Source organism: Rhinolophus sinicus, linkage group LG04 (assembly GCF_036562045.2).
Source record: "Rhinolophus sinicus isolate RSC01 linkage group LG04, ASM3656204v1, whole genome shotgun sequence".
In the NCBI taxonomy this organism is placed as follows: domain Eukaryota; kingdom Metazoa; phylum Chordata; class Mammalia; order Chiroptera; family Rhinolophidae; genus Rhinolophus; species Rhinolophus sinicus.
This window is the reverse complement of record NC_133754.1, coordinates 42,877,581-42,890,434: the sequence shown is the minus strand read 5'-3', so window position 1 is coordinate 42,890,434 and position 12,854 is coordinate 42,877,581. Positions and strand designations below refer to the sequence as shown.

The 12,854-nt window shown below is 42.0% G+C and overlaps 1 protein-coding gene across 5 annotated transcripts in view; it reads right to left on the bottom strand.

The window, feature by feature from the left end:
* Positions 1–12,579, bottom strand: part of MBNL2 (muscleblind like splicing regulator 2) — a 128,158-nt gene extending 115,579 nt beyond the window's left edge. For 3 of the 5 annotated variants that reach the window (XM_074329436.1, XM_074329435.1, XM_074329434.1), the window contains exon 1: positions 12,341–12,568. The gene's annotated coding sequence lies outside the window, so the exon portion shown is untranslated. Of the gene's footprint in view, positions 1–12,340 lie in introns of all 5 variants that reach the window. The other 2 variants (XM_074329438.1, XM_074329437.1) reach the window with 2 other exon arrangements.
* Positions 12,580–12,854: the final 275 nt, after the last annotated feature.

The window sequence follows — 12,854 nt, the reverse complement described above, 5'->3', positions numbered from 1 at the left end:
TAGTGGTCAGCTAGAAAATGTGTAACTTTAAGTAGAAAGGCAAATTTTCAGCATGTCAAAGAATGCTGGCTGGTTTTATAGGACATTAGTAAAACTAGTAGTAAAGAAAAAAAGGCAGAGTTTGTGATAGAGTCAAGGCATGGGGATCTTTAGGTTAAATATCAACCTGGGAATTTTCCTAAGAAAAACTGCAGGGCTTGTCTCAACTCAATTTGAAAGCTTTAGAACAGGCCTTCTCCAGCTTTCTCAAGATGCACACCTGACCAGCTAGTGGGGAAATGGTTTACCAAGCCCCTCGGTGCCGAGTGTGCCTTTCCTTTGTTTGCTCGGGTGTCCCTGAGTAAGAGGGAGAAAATCCTTCCTGGTTTCTCCCTCTCTGAGGAAGGAGAGCAGGTTAATGCAGCCTGCTGTTGACTGGAGCTGGGATTAATTAGTTCCTTTGGTGACCTTGGCATCTACTGATGGCAGTGTTTCTAAGCTGCGGAGGACTGTACTGAGAGCCACAGAGAAACTCAGGGGGACTCAGAGCTACTGCTCCATTATCACTATTTTGTTGAGCCAAAAACCAAAACGAAAACAAAAGAAAACCAAAACTATCTAATTTACCTCTAAAAACTGTCTTAGTGTGGTATTCAAATTGTGTGAAGATTATCTCTCTCTCATCTATCTATCTATCTATGTATCTATCTATATCTGTATATACTAATCAATATCTGAAGTTATCTGTGTATATATATTAATCTAAATTTCTATCTACCTATCTCTTTCTATATAAATATCAATTTATACTGATACGAATCTATATGTATTAACCTAAATCTAAGTATCTTTCTACATCTCTCTCTCTCTCTCTCTCTCTCTCTCTCTCTATATATATATATATATATATATATATATATACATATGTATGTGTGTATATATATAAATGTATATTTATAGCTATCTATATGTGTGTATCTCTCTATCTATCAATCATCCTATGGTAGTTCTGCAAGTCCATGGCCAGTATCTTGCCAAGTATGTCCAGAGTTGCCTATAGCCTACTTTTGGGACTGAAGATAATTTTATACAGTTGGGGAAGATGTCTGTCCATCCCCACCTCATCTCCATCCATCACACTGCGCTCAGGCCTAAACAGAGCTGAGGGAAAATGGAGAGTCCCACCACTTTCTCTAACATTTCAAGGTTCCAGTATAAGAGCGATAGAGTTCAACAATGTTACAAAAAGGCCAGAAAACCTCAGTGTCTTATTTTGCACAATAAAGTAATATATCCCCCGAATAAGGAAGGCGCCAAAGGCTCCTACAAGAGGAGGCTTGATTGTTATCTTAGACAGGTGAGGGGCTCGCCTGCTGGAGAGGCGTTTGACTTGCTTAGGTCACTTCAAAGGCTTGAACAAGTGCCAAGGTGTGAAGGTCATGGGGAGTCGTCACTTTTCATTTCAGCACAAGGAAGAATTTTATAATGAAATGTTATGATTGTAAGTGTTTTGGGGTAGTGACTGTCCAGTCAACACAGAAACTGCCTGTCTGGACTGTGGTAGGGGTAGACGTGAATTGTGCTAGACCAGCCCTTCCACGCCTTCCAACTCGGGATTCCCTTCTGATTTTCATGTTACGTTTGTGGTTTTTGTCAGTTGGGTGGATCTGAAAGAGGAGGGGTATCACAGTCTTGTGTGGTGTGAAAAGTTCCTCTGCTGGCTCTGATGTGTCTCCTCACACACAGTTCACCCTCATACTGATACCTGAGCACCCAGAAGAACAAAGAGGCAATTGGAGTAGCAGATCATGGGAAGGAAAGAGTTAAAAAGACCTAAACTCTCTGCAGGTCCCAACAGCCCCAGAGGCAGCTAGTCCCTTTGATCCTGCCTAGTAATTGCAGCCTAGTTGCAAAGGGAACTTTAAAGAAAAGAAACAGGGAAACTCTAGAGATAGGGTTTGTTTTGTTTCCTGAGGGGATGGTCTTTGTGGTGGCTGCCAGGAAGCTGATACTTTAGGGTTCAAATGATGGGCTTCCTAAGGGGGTAAATAAATAATCCTTTCTATCAGCTAAGAGGCAGGTGTGAAGAGAACCCCAGAAACACCAGGCATCTATGTGTGCCATTTAGTAGGGATGCCAGGTACAGCCTTGGCAGAGAAGGCAGAACCAGGAAAAAGAGACCCTGGGTTAGTTCAGGAGCCAGCGGAGCAAGAGAAAAAGAAGAGACGAGGAGAGTGAGGAGAGGAAGAGCAGGAGAGGGAGGGAGAGGAGGAGGGAGGGAAGGAGGGAGGGAGGGAGGGAGAGAGAGAGAGAGAGAGAGAGAGAGAGAGAGAGAGAGGCTGAGACTGCAGGGAGAGGAGCATCAGTAGGTGCAGCTCCAGAGAACAACCACATGCCCTTGGGAGAGAAAGGGTGATGTGCATAAAAGAAAACAGCCCTGTACCTAAAGAGGGAAGTAGGTGGAGAAAAATAAAAGGATTTCTAAGAATTCTCAGAGAAGGTAGCAAAGCCATAACAGCACAAAACATCTCACTTTTCTAGAGTTGATAATGAGCTTTTGCATGTGTCATCTATTTAAGGTATCTATAAGATACTTTGGATACCAAGGTCTAAGCTTCTTTCAGCACGCCCGTGCGCATGCACACACACACACACACACACACACACACACACACACAGAAATTCAAAAGTAAGGAAAAGGCCAGCTAAACACAGTGGCAACGATGCTATAGCCATCCCTGGGGATTTACCAAATCCCTTTGAGAGAAGGAACTCCTAACTAAAACTGAGCTCATGCCCGCACTGTATGCCAGTAATTGCTTATTTGTGCTCTATTTAACTATTTAGTGAATTCTGCCAACAGTATGTGAAAATGCAAGAGAAGGTTTTCTAAAGCGAAGACTTTTTGGTTGCAACCCCCAAATAAGGACCATTAGAAAAGGTCTGGGAGCCTGGAGACCCCCTACTGAGGTTTTACCCCTTGTTCTGTCACTTGTTCATGTGTTACCTTGGCAAGTACCGCGGCCTACCTGGACTTTATTTTCTTTGTTATAAAGGTCTAACAGAGTTGACGTATATAAAGCTCTCAGCAGAGGGCTTGGCATCTAGTAGACACTCAATAACCCAATAAACACTTGTTCCCTTTCATTCCTAAAAGGTTATTGGTAAATTAAAAATGCATAAAAATACCAGCCATCTGTGTTTGGACTAAATGGGCATCTGGGCAGGGAAGACTTCCTGCAAATCGGTTTAGCTGGACTCCTGGCTCTAGGAAAGTGGGGGCCACATGTGGGACATAGAGAAAAATGAAGCACTCGAGAAGAGGGAAGGCAGGTGGACACAAAACAAAATGTAAGACTTATAACAAGATCTAAAACCATCCACCGTCAGGCCTGGACGTTTCTCTAAAGCTATCACTAGACAGCTATCATTTCTAATGATTTCTTCATTCATATTGCAAGACTTTAAAATTAACATTTTTATACAAATGCAATTTTAATTGCATATAACACTTCATCTATACTCTTCATGTTCTTTGGAGAGAATGAGGAGAGGATGGCATTACCTACATCTTAAGGGAAACAATGAGTTTTTCAGAGTTCCCTGAATTAATCCATTGAGGGTGTGGGCTGAAGTAGGCTCATCAGACTCACGGACTCCAGTTCTGACCACTGTCTAGAGAAAACAATCTAAAGCTGATTTTGAACACATGTATTTTATAGGGGAACAAATCTCTCTGGAACAGGCATGGAAACAACACACTAGCCTTCCCTGGAGGTGGTGAACCAATCTCTTGAGGAATTGGTAAGAAATGCACCCACAGAGAAGACAGCCATCGGGGGCACGGAGAGATGTCCACAGAAGTGTTTGAAACTGCTGAAGTCCCTGCCTTCGTGCCCTTGACCCCAGAAACTTTGGTGCCAGTCTCGTGGGGTAAATCAGCTCAAGCTCAGCTCCACTCTGAGCCTGAGCAACTTGAGAATGCCAACTGCGTTGAGGAGGTAGGTCGTGGCCCCCCGCCCTAACCCATCTCAGAACCACTGGGCTGCTGCCAACTCCATTGATGCAAGCAAAGCCACCATTGTGTTCTAGAGCCTCGTGAAGGAGCAGCGTCTCATCATCTTGGAGCTTATTAGCAACGCAGAATCTGAAGCCCCTCCACCACATCTATTGAATCGGGACCTACATTTTTCATCAGATCCCCAGTGATTTGCTAAGCACAGGAAAGTTTAGGAAGTGCTGCTCTGGTTTGGTCACTGTAGGTAACTGGTATGAGGGCGGCAACCATTTGCACACCTTGAGTACTCTCTCATTTTCTTCAGAGTAGTCCTGATGGCCGGGTCTGAGAATAGGGTGACCAGCCTCCAGCGATACATGCAATCTCTCTGGAATGACTGTCCTAACCTAACCAATCACACATCCAAAACGTGCATTCTGAGATACAGATGCAGAAGCCTTGATGACTGTTGGTTTTAAACGCTTTCTTTTGCCTATTGGTGAAGACTGACTTCTTTCAAAAGTGAACTAGATATAAAAGACACAGCTACGAATTTCTCCTTATCCATCTCATATTCTGTGGCTCTAAACAACATTTGGTGAACCAGTATTTGCGTTCAGGAGGACCACAGCCTGCGCACTCGTGTCTGAGAAGTAAAAGTCCGTGCAGTAGGATAAGGCAGTGAGGAGGCTGTGCCATCACTCCCCACAACCACCGAGATGGTGGGACGATGCTCGACCATCTCGGTTGCTCACTGTTTGGTTGACAACTTTGCTCGTGTGTGTGTACTTGCTTTCCTGATTCTTTGCGCGCTAGCTCTTATTCTCTCCTCCATCCCAGCAGTCTTCCCCAAGGCGCATCCTGAGTCATCTGCCTGCCTGCATGTACGCTGTCTTCTCATGGGAGGTAGTGAGCACCCATGGCTTCAACACAGGCACGTCTCAGTTTCCCTTTACAGCCTGGTGTCTTAGGCTGCTCTCCATTCCCACACTGCCAAGTGCCTATGGGATACTCCACTAGGATGACTCATCATCTCCCTCCCCCTCTCTTGACCCCATTCCCACTGACTGGTCCCCTTTTCCATCTATCCTCACTTTCTGTTTGGATCCCATCAATATTTCTCCTGCTAGAAACCCCAATGTCATTTTGATTCATCTAAGCTCTCACTAGCTTCTACTATTTTTTCTTCAAGACACTTTTCGGATTTGCCTTTTTTCCTCCCTCCTCACACTGCCATTCTAATCCAAGTCCTTGCCACATCATGCGTGGAGTATTTCAAAAGTTTTCTGGCCAGCGGCACCACTTGTTACAAATGTTCTAACTTCTCACCTTACCTTACAAGTCTTAACTGAATCATTATACAGCATTAGATGTGATGTAGGTAACAAATTTAAACCCCTCCACATGGCTCCTCAGGTCTCCCATATTCTCACTTCCCCAACTCGATCTATCCTTACTTCCCACTGCACCCCAATATTTAATCCCGATTCTCCAAAGTCGATTCACACTGGCTACCACATCACATCATGCTGTTCCTTCTTCTTGAGATCACCTTCATTTCTCTAATTTTGACCACTGTACTCTCAAAACTTCTTTGATCACATACCCCTATCAGAAAAATTACTTTTGAGCAGGGACAACCATTATAAGCCTAGTTACTTATTTATAAATGTTATACTTGTGTAACAATACAAAGATGTTACATATGTTATCAAGCACGTGAAAATTGACATTTTAAAAGGATGAGATAAATAATATATAAGTTCAACTATTTCTTTTCCTCACCTAGAGGTTGATGTTGCCCTAGGCTTGAAGTGTAGACATCCCATTTTAGAAACACTGATCTAGACAAAACATACGCATCCAGATGTGGAGGAAGTATCTCTTTCCCCATGAAGTCTTATCTGCTGCTCCAGCCCAAATGGAGTTCTACCTTCCTGAACTCTCAGGGCACTTAAAATTACAAGTAGTAAATCACTGATATAATATATGCTTCACCAATACTTTTTAGTTGATTAATTGAAACTTGCATCTAGGATGCCAGAAATTTATAGATTTTTTTTAAATAATTCAATATCTTAATTAAAAACATTACTGTCTTCCCAAAATTGCTTGGATTGGACTCCACTTCACTATGCAACATCCATTACAAGAAAACTCCAAGTCAGACTGCAGTGTAATTTCATTTAAAGATGGTTTTGTTTCATTAAATATCATATGCATGGATTTCCATAGTTTTGAGAACTAGCTTTTCCTCTTTTTGGCTAGTGAGATTTTTAACACATTGTTTAACCTCACTAAAATTCAGTTTCTATCTAATTTATCAAATGGGGACAAAAAGGGGATTTTTGTGACCATTAAAAGAGATGACAAGTATAAAAATGATATATGATATAAGACATTACTATTATTATTACACCCAGGATTGATGTATTACAATGTAAACTACGTATATAAAGTGCATCTGAGATTTCTGAAACAACTGACCTCCTACGTCCTCCTTGAGCTTTTATTTCTTCCTGCAAATGAATTATTTTTATTTTCTCAACTTCATTTGCTCAGGTGAAAATAGTGTCACCTACCTGTAGAATGTGGAAGTATGACGGGGCCTCAGTGTATAAGCTGGTTTTGGCAAGAATTAGCAGTGGGATCATGGGTGCGTTACAAACCCTTCAGAATTCTTTTCTATTGGCTAACATTAACTTTGTGGGATAATATTAACTTCATGAGGTTCTTGTAAGGGTCACATTAATATGAGATATGTATGTGAAGCACCTAGTTTACAACACACCACTAAAATATTAATTTCTCCCCTCCCCCACCCCTTTAGCAGGCTTAAGAGACCGGAATGAGACACTCTCATGAGCAAATGAAATACTTCGAATTTTGGTGTCATTGTTAACTTTGTTCCCCCCCCCCCCAACCTGCAGGCCATTTGCAATTATTCGTGAATTTTATGTTCTAGAAGCACCTCCCTGCCATGAACAGCCAAACTCTCACCTTGCTACTGTGTGGATGGGTTGGGGTTTGAAGCACTATAGGTTTTTGTCCTCTAATGCCTTCTGAGCAGTCAGAGCTGAGAAAGCAAAACCAATCAACTCTCTTGCTCTGCCTCGGCAGCTAGGCTGCCTACAGTACTAGTTATAAATGGACTTGTTGTCCAAGAAAGCATTTGGGGACAGGAAATAATGACATGCAAAATGTACCAGGGACACTTGTAAGTTTTTCCTGTTCTTCAAGTTTAAAATTAATTAACCACCGAAAAAAAAAATGAATAAAAGTTTTTAAGATCCCCTTTATAACTCATGTCCCCGTGGAGCTTTACCTAGCGCAAATTGGTGAGAGTGCTCTAATTTTAGGCTCCTGATTTTTAACCCTTTATTTGAACTGTTAATTGAGATAATGTCTGTGAAAGCCCTTTGTAAAGAGTAAGGAACTATACATATGTTAATTATCCTTCCGAAGACATTTGTGTGCTGACCTATTCTTATCTTGTTTGTAAGTATCTTGTTCCCCAGCGATTGTGTATTGCAAACTGCTTACGACCAGGGACCTGCAGTGTTTTCCTTGTTTCCTGCCCCTCCCTGGGTCCTCTGAAGTGGCTTACCACCCACAAAGCTCTTCTACAGCAATCAGCTTGTCATAGATGCTCACAGACCTTATAACCTGCCTATCTGCCTGACAAGACCCAGAGCTGAAAAGAAGTTACATCCTCAGTCTCCTCTCCCCAAACTGGGTCCCTTACCTTGCAGCTTGTCTATAGGCAGAAAATACACACTGATTTTGATGGTAGGGTAACAATGCAAAACAAAACCAAAATTTGTGTTAAAAGAGGGAAATAGATTTTGAAAGTAACTGCTTTTAAGAAAAAAAGGGGGAAAGTTTAATTCTCTAGGATTGAGAGTTAGCTTTCCTTGGTGGGATAGGGAGGGTGAGATAATTGCATCAGGGTCTTCCCAGGCTCAGAAGTGTGAGGGAGGGTCTAGGAATTCCTTTTGTTGACTGATGGTTAAGGCTCTTTAGATGATGTGCCCACATTCCCCAGTAATTTCGGGGCTGAATCTCAGCTTGCTGAGACTGGGTGATTGCTCTCAGCAACCTTATATTTTGTTTTGTTTTATTTGGTTTTGGTAGCATTCTCATATGTCTATTGCTCATCTTACATCTTTATGTTATTTAAATAGCATTTATGCTGAGAAATATAATAGAGATGAAGAAAGTACACATAGATATTTAAAGCTCAAAATTCCTTCTTTTTTTCTCCCCCAAACAGCAAAACTGCCTCAAACCTACAATTAGTGTTTGATAGTTGTCAATGTTAAATGACCATTAGTCAATAAAGTTATTATTAAAGGCTTTGAAACTTATAATTTCTCATTATTTCTTTCTGTCCTTTATTTTGCACACACACAAAGCCAGGTATTGGGTAATTGACTTATTCTAACCAAATAGCAAAAGCCAGACAATCCAAGAGGTGTTTAATAAACACTTGTTGACTGATGGACAGAATATACCAACCCAGGATCTCCTAGACAATGCACTCTTTGTCAGAGCACTAAGGTAAATTGGTGGACCCACTTTTATTACCAAGCATTTCTGTCATATTGAGGAGAGCAGGATAGCTGAAAACCTGTCCGTTGGCTCTGTGGCTCAGTTCACCAAAGAAGCCCTGGGGACTTACCTTTCACACCTCTTTTTACTCTCAGCAACAGAGGGGGGAGTAACCTCCGCTAAACAATGCTGAGCAGTTGGAGGCACAGCCCTGATGGGGATTCAGCCACGACACCACCACGACGCCACCTTTGACTCCATACTATGAATATTACCTCAGCAGCAACGAACATTAAACAACAAAAACCAATGGAGCTGAGTAAAAGGCAGAAGAAAAACACAAAACACAACAGTGCTGTAACTAATTTACAAAGCCCAGCTAAGTCTTCCTGCTTCATTCTTCAAAGAGAAACCAAAATATGAAACATCAAGTTCTTTGCTCCACACAGAAGTGGGCATCTGTGCCCATCAGGTTCAGTCAACCATTCTGGGAAGGATGCCTGGTGGGGCACATGACACCTTTACCTCCCTTTGCAGGCACTTCCTCACTTTCCTTGCTGGGCCCTCGGGCAGATTTTATGAAAAGAGCTAAGTGTCTCTCACCTGTTCTGCTCTGCCCCTGGGGTTTCATGCTCTCCTGGCCTGACCTTGGACCTATAGCTTTCCCTTGACTTCGCTACAAGCCGACTAAAGGCTCATACCTCCCTACTTTCCATAATGCCCCTGGCCTCCACTGCCCACCTGCTCCTTAGAGTTGCCTGATTTCTCTGCCTGACAGGACAGCTGTAACTGTTTCTGACCCTGCCAGCTCCCAGGTGTAGTTGTACCTGGAGATAGTAAAGGCCTCCAAACTATGTTTTCCACAACCAACCTTCCCTGCAGTACACCAACCTTTTCATTAACCAGAATCCCTTACCCCTTGCAATGTTACCAACCTACTTCTATGTTGATAACATGTTTTGTCATTTTGGAAAATGTAAACAAATCAATATGCCTTCCTTCCTATCTTCTCTGGTTATCAGTAGGAAAGGGCAGGAAGAAAGGAAGAGGAAAAGCATGCCAGATTGAGCCTAGGCAGACTACCATAAAGAATTCTCGTAAGCTCAGTATCCAAATCCTCTCCTCCCAGTTCTTGCTTGGAATCTTGAGTACCAGATCTTGAATTTCTGTGGCGCTCCCAGAGCGCGGGACTGGCTGGTAGCCATGTGATATTGATTTGTTTTCACCATAGCAACAGCAAATTACAACAACTAGCAGAGAGAAGGCAGGCTGTTAACCAGTAAAGCTACATAACCAGTATATTTTGCAAGCATATTTTTCTCCTTTCATCTTATTTTCTCTCTTTACTCTACTCTCACAAATTTAATGCAGGAGTCAAAGCAAAATAACTAAATGCTTTGGGGAACGACAAGGCCTGTGTCTGAAACAGTCTGCTTTGCACAGCTTCTAGAATGTTACACTAGATCGATGGAGAAATGCAAGCAGCAAAGCTCTGATTTCCCTGGAAATTTTTTTTGTTGGTCTAAGGATAAATAGCCCTAGAAAATTTACATGAGCACAGAGTAGATGAAGGGTTTTGTATATATGACTGTATGTCTTAATATTCTAAGGTGTTTGCCAACAGGCTCATTAATATGAGGTTTTATCCTTTTGTACTTTAAATAGCTCATTGTGCCAAGAGACAAACAACTTTTTATTTCTCTTTTTTTTTTTTTTTTTTTTTTGGTACAAAGTCAAGGCCTTTCAAAACATTAGAATTATGAGGGAAAATGTAGCAAGTATTATTCAATTCTATTAAGAGACAAAAAAACAAAAAAATGAGGCGGGCACTTGCTCTAGGCTACACAAACAGTTTGCAAACTAGAACCGGGAACTCCTGAAAACTCTCCTCTGTTCTAATAGAAATTCTTTCTTAAAAGGCTCCTTATTAAAAATGAACCTTCTCCTGATGTTTAGGGCCCAGGTTGCTACCTGTGACATGGGACTAACAGCCTGCAGTATTGCACTGGCCTTCCTTCCAGGACATGCTGCTCTTTATCTAAAAGCAGCTGTTCCCACCATCACAACCAGCCGTGAGCTTGGTGGCATAACCGGGGTCCTCAATGGTGGCTCAGGGGAACTGGGAACGAGGCCACAGGGACTGTCCACCCAGGTGGCAGTGCTGGGCTGCACCAAGGAGAAGTCGGGCCGCGCTCTGCTCCCTGGTTGCTTTTTGCCAGTGCAGCCAAAACCCTGCAGAGAACCTGCTCTGACCCGCCCCATGCAAGGAAGGTAGGAGATGTCCTATTTATGCGGGAGATCAGTTCAGGGTTTAGAAAGGACAGGCTAACATATGAAGACATAACTCAAGACCTTCCAAGTGAGAGTTAGAATGTTCCTGGCCAGGACATAAAGCAACAGTCCTCTCCACGAGCCTGAATAAAAGAACACACAGCAGAAATAGTTGGGAGATGACGTCAGAAGTTCTGGGCTAGTGTCCTGCACGTCTCCTTGAAAGTAAAAACAGTGGGTCTAGAAGAATCTACGTGGCATTGCCCTTATTTAAATGAATACTTCTCCTGCTCCTCACAAAACAGGCAGGAGAGCTGAAGAAACATCTTATTTAAAGATTATAAGAATTTCCTCTTTCTTTGTCACTTTATTATCCTCCAAATGCACATATTACTCAATTAACAAATATCTTCCCTCGTAACCTTTGTCTTTTAAAAGGATAGTAATGTTTCTTGAAAAACACTCACGGTGAAGGTGGTTAGGCAAGTCAGATTTTTTTCTTCGCTTCAATGCTTGCTAACTATTCTAAAAATGTTACACATTTATTGTAAACACATGGTTCCGAGGCCTAACAAAAAAGCACAGTTTCCTCATGCCTAGCAGAAATTTAAAACGGAAAAGGGCAGAAAGAATTCTTTAACAAATATATCCTTTCCTCCTCTTGGCCAAGTGTGTTATAAATAAATCTTCTCCATCATTTCTCAGTGCTGCTTCTCGGCAAGAAAGTTGATATGGTTCGACATAGTGAAAACACAGCTTTAAAAGCTAGCCTGCCCTCATTAAATTATTCTGCGGGCTGTGTGTTCTCATTAAAAATGCATAAAGATCAGATAATTGCAGTAAGCATTATTAGCCCAGCTTTACTTTTGAATATAATGGTTCCACTTTTAAGCTGGAAACAAAGGCTCCGACATGCCAGGAAAAGAAATGTAAACATTGAACTACAGTATCGAAAACTTGTCAGGAAGCTACTTCTTGCTAGCTTGTTAAAAATGTGCTTTTGAAACTCAAAGCCATAGCAATCTAGAGCTAGGCAGGTCCCTAATTTCTAATAAACAGACATATTTTGGGCTAAACATTCAATCGATGATTATTTACCACTAAGCTTCTTTTTCTTAATTACAAGTCTGTTTGCAAAAAAACAGGATCAACGTAAACTTTATTTATTCAGGAGCTGACTATGGCTGTATGAAAATTTTCTATAACAACAAAAAAATAAGAATGCTCCCAAGAATTCAAATATGTTTGTTGAATAATAAACGGATCTATTCTTTGAATATAAACTCATTTTATGCCGCACCCCCACACAGGCGGCATAGATTCAAGCTTTGCCATTTCTTTTTCTCAAATCAAAATGTTACGTAAAACTCCAGGGTCCCCTGCAAGTATTACATTTGAATTAGTGGAATCCAGTTTCCTTGGCTTCCCAAAGCAACACACATGGAATGCAGCATACTGCAGCAAACTCTTTAAACATTCAAAAAAAAAAAAAAAAAAAAAGAAGCAGAAGAAGAAGAAGAGGGAGGGGGGTGATTCTCCTACCTTGTTTAGCTCTGCCTCTCCTTTGCTTTTACTGTAACCCCAGAAACGTCTGGCACAATCAAGCGGCTGAGGCTTCTGCCCTGCATCATGAAGAAGAAATTTCCATGTAAATAGTTCTCGTTCCCTGTTTATTGTACTCTGAGAGCCGTCTGCCGTATCTGGAAAATTTTGCCTTCAGATGATGAAGCAAAGACAGTCTAAACTCTGTTGCTGTAAGCTGCAGCCCTTCCTTCCGACAAATCCCTCCCAGCCGCGGCCAGCCAATCCCCAGCCAGTTCGTCAGCCCTACTCGCCTGAAACTGGCCCTAATAGGATGACTGACACAGCAACACAGCACTTGCAGTGTGTGAAAACAGTGCATCCATACTGATGAAAGAGGAATTTCCCTCTCAGAAGAAAGCAATCATAGCACCAAGACAAAGTGGCATATAATTGGCAGAGCCGAGAGAGGGGTAGCTCAAGAAAAAAACCCTTGAAGACAGCCAGCCCAAAGCTTGTGGCTGCACTGTAAATA